The sequence below is a fragment of the Azolla caroliniana genome, unplaced genomic scaffold (assembly GCF_043228905.1).
Source record: "Azolla caroliniana isolate FFs.n. ecotype wild unplaced genomic scaffold, voAzoCaro1.0.p SCAF_14, whole genome shotgun sequence".
NCBI lineage: Eukaryota > Viridiplantae > Streptophyta > Polypodiopsida > Salviniales > Salviniaceae > Azolla > Azolla caroliniana.
The window spans coordinates 2,711,378-2,715,561 of NW_028230449.1; positions in this window are offsets into that span (position 1 = coordinate 2,711,378).

Consider the following 4,184-nt stretch of genomic DNA (forward strand, 5'->3'; position numbering starts at 1 on the left):
CGTTGGAGGTCGGCAAGGAAAGGTCGCGACAGACTATTGGTACTGTGGCCGGAAGGGCCACAGAGAGTACGATTGCTGGAAAAAGCGAACCTATTTGGATTGTTGAGAATCAAGCTCAACATAGTGCAACGTGTGAACACACCTTTTGAGAATCTATGATTACTCAAAGGTCAAGAGTCACACCACTACTCTCTACACATTAACTATGTGTCATAGAATCATATTCTATGACACATAACTAATGATTTACATATTCCCCATGACTATGAGTCTTCACATTCCCCAAGAGAGAGTGATTGTTGTAGTTAGTTAAGGAAGAGAGAGGGTGACTATATATAAAGCACCCTCCTCATACTTCATACTAAGTTGGTTGTGACTCCTTGTAATACTACATTTTTGTATTTCATATTCTGCTTGTGAATATAAATCTTCTTCTTCTTGAGTATTCTATTTCCATTCTATCTATCCATCTTGTGTCTTCTCTTCTACTCTCTATTTCCTCTCACACATACACATAACACATATCTCTTCCGCTATACAAGAATCATACCCGATTCTTTACATAGTATCAGACCAGTTTGGTAGCTCGATCTAGCCCATCCACATGTGTTGTGTTCTACGCCAACATTCGAGAAGAACCGGTCCATCGCTATTGTAGTGCGACTACATAGCTCGTATTCGAGAGAGAAGGAAAAGAAAAGAAGGAAGAAATCTTCATCAACAATGAATACTCAAATGGGGAGCGCTCTCCCTAGCGAGAAGCTAGATCGAAACAACTTTGCATCTTGGGAGTACAAGATGCACCAATACCTTGTCAGCCAAGGCTATTAGGGTTACATCAAAGGAACACAAGGAAATTGACCCGACCCGAAAGACGCTGACTATGCAACATGGGAGCAAGTGGCAAGCTGAGTGATGTACTGCTTGGCAACATGTGTTCACGACCACATGCTCGGCTACATTCGAGAAGCCGAGACGCCAAAGGAAGTGTGGGAAAATCTACGAAAGATTTTCACCGCCAACACAACCGCGAGAAAGCTTCAACTCCACCAAGAGTTGAATAACATCCAACAAAGGGATATGTCCATCACAAGCTACACCTTGAAGATCAAGGAGCTTTGCGACTCGCTCAGCTCAATAAGGATCAATGTGAACAATGATGAGATGGTGCAAATATGCCTCGACGGCCTTGCACCACAGTTCGGCGCGATGAGGACTGTCGTATTAGCATGGGAGAATCCACCCTCCTTCTTCGATCTTCAATCCATGTTGTTGGTCGAAGAAAACCATGTTCAAACAAGGAGTAATACTTGAGAAGGCCACATGCTTTACTCACACTCGAATGGAGGAAGAGGACGCAATCGTGCAAGAAGAGGCCAATTCGGCCAAGGACGAGGTGGACGAGGACCGACTTACGAAAACAACTCGCAATTTTGGCATCAAGACAGAAGCCATCGAGGAACCTTCGGAAGAAGGGGGAGCTTCTATTCCGGTCCGAGCCGACAAAACTTGGTCGAATGCGGATATTGCGGAAAAATCGGTCACCACGAAGAAGAGTGTTGTAAGAAGATGCGCGAGTCGGCTTCCACTAGCCGACAACTCACCAATTACGCCACCAAGTCCGACTATGACGATCGTGGCGGAATGTTTGTGATGAGACATAGAGAAAATTCTATGTCGGCTTCTACTTCGAATAGCGCATCTAGTCCGGAAGACGTTTTCATGTTGTAAATACTTGTGCTCAACAAAGTGGTTAAAAGATAGTAAAATATGGACACAAGCTGGTCATGACACTTTAGGCATGATGGTGGATGCTTTAGTTGAAGGTAGATTTGAAGAATCAAGATGAATTGATGTGACATAGTCAAAGAGTGCCTTTACAATGGGCAGTCAATGTTTTCGTCGTAATATTTCAAGGGAATATTGTATTTAAATCAATCAACGTTCTTTGGAAATCTTGCTCGACGTGCTACAAATGTCTAGAAGGGGTCGTAGATAGAATCAAGCGTCTTCATACCCAAAATACAAAATCTATCGGTTGCATGCAAAGGAAAGTGGCTGAAGTGTTACATGTGCGACATGTGGCAAGATACATGCAAGAACTAACAATTAAGCCACTATAGTATATAACTATAAGTGTGGAAACCTTGAGAATAGGATAGCCTGAGAAGATCTCTCTTGATGTAGTGTGTGTTTTTATATCTGTCTTGTTAATAGATAATCTATTTTCATTCTCCTTTCCTCTTTTCATAGATTATGATACATATCTTTGTCAATTCCAATCTCTTATTTGTTGTACATGAATGATTATCATAAAATATTGTAAACCCTCTTTGGTGTAGTGAGAATTTATATATATATATATATATATTATTATCAACTCTTGATATAGATCCTCCCCTCTCATATTTCTTCATTGATTGTCTTTGTCATACCCATTCATCTCCTTTTGTGTTTGTGGTCTTTCTTAAACTCAAAGATGTTGTTATGGTGCCCCATGATGATGTGCCTTGTGTGTTTCTAGATGTATTGTGCTAGAGTTTTCAGAGGCAAATTCTTGCGCAACAAAGTATGGTTCGTCGAGTCCGGTGCCTCGAACCATATGACGTCTCATCAAGAATGGTTCCAAGAACTTCAAGAGCCGGACCGACCCGGCAATGTCGAAACTGGAGATGACACTACACATCCGATTCGACACATCGGCAATGTCCCATTCGGCAAAGAAGGTAACCAAACTTTTATTAAGAATGTCTTGCATGTACCAACCATTACGAAGAATTTGGTCTCCGTCAGCTAAATTGTTGAGCAAGGGATGCAAGTACGATTTAATCAAGGCCGTTGCTTCATCGAAAAAGAGGGCCGACTCATCGCTCGCGTACGAAGAGAGGGCCAAATGTTCATCCTCGACTCACACGAGATGAAATCAGCCATGTTCGCAAATGGCACGAAAGGTGATTCCAACATAGAGCTATGGCACAAGCGGATTGCCCATATCAACCTCCAAAAGCTCAAGGCAATGCAATCAAAAGGAGTCGTCATCGGGCTCCCGACATTCAAGGAGAAAGAGATTGAAGGCATGTGTGCCGCTTGCCAATTTGGAAAGCAACATCGGCACCCATTTCCGAAGGAGCGGAACGTGAACAAAGGCATACTTGACGTAATTCATTCCGATGTATGGGGTCCGACTCAAACGGCTACATTCGGCGGATGCCGATACTACGTGGCCTAATCTGCTGATACTACATGGCCTTCATCGACGACTTCTCTAGGCACACCTAGATCTACCCCATGCGACAAAAGAGCGAAGTGTTCGCACACTTCCAAAAATTTAAGAATGAAGTCGAGAAAGCCATGGGCCGACATGTATGATGTCTTCGGTCGGATGGAGGCAAGGAATACTTCTCCAACGAACTTTCGGCTTTTCTACAAAAAGAATGAATTCGGCGAGAGTTTTCGTGTCGACATATGCCACAACAAAATGGAGTCACCGAACGAAAGAATCAACACATCCTCGAAGCAGGACGGTCCATGATGAACGAAAAGCACCTACCAAAGTCGTACTAGGCAAAAGCGGCTAACGCGGTGTCATGGTGTGGCGTGTGCAGTGTGAGAAAAAGCGAGGTTCCACGCACATCTCATGAAATAATGTATAAAAAACAATAATAATTATTATTATTATAATAAGTAACTTGTAGTAGTTTAGTGGGTAAGACTTATAAGTATATGTAGAGAGGTGTAGGGTTCCAATCTCTCTTGCTACAAATCAAGGAATATTTTGCTCCCCTTCCTTTTTTGTAATAAAGCAAAAAAAATAAAAAAAGCATGTAATGTTAAAATAAGCTCTTCTTTCCTCTATAAGAAAGGAAGGATAGGGCTTATTTGGGGGTCGCCCATTTTGTCTTCTAGGGGTGTACCACTAGGGTTTCATCTTCTCCTCTTCTTTTTGGGTTAGGGTTTGGTAGCCTCCCTTTCTCCTTATCCCTTTCTCCTTCTTCTTTTCCTTCTAGGGTTAGGGTTTGAGAGCTTCTTCTTTCTACTTTTAAATTCTTTCTCCTCAACATATTAGAGAACCCGAGGTTTAGGGTTTTTATGTTCCTTATGAGCGTCTAGGGTTCTTCTTTGTTATGAGTTTTAGGGTTGTGAGTTTTGCATCTACTTGAGAGTTAGGGTTTGGGTTCCTTATA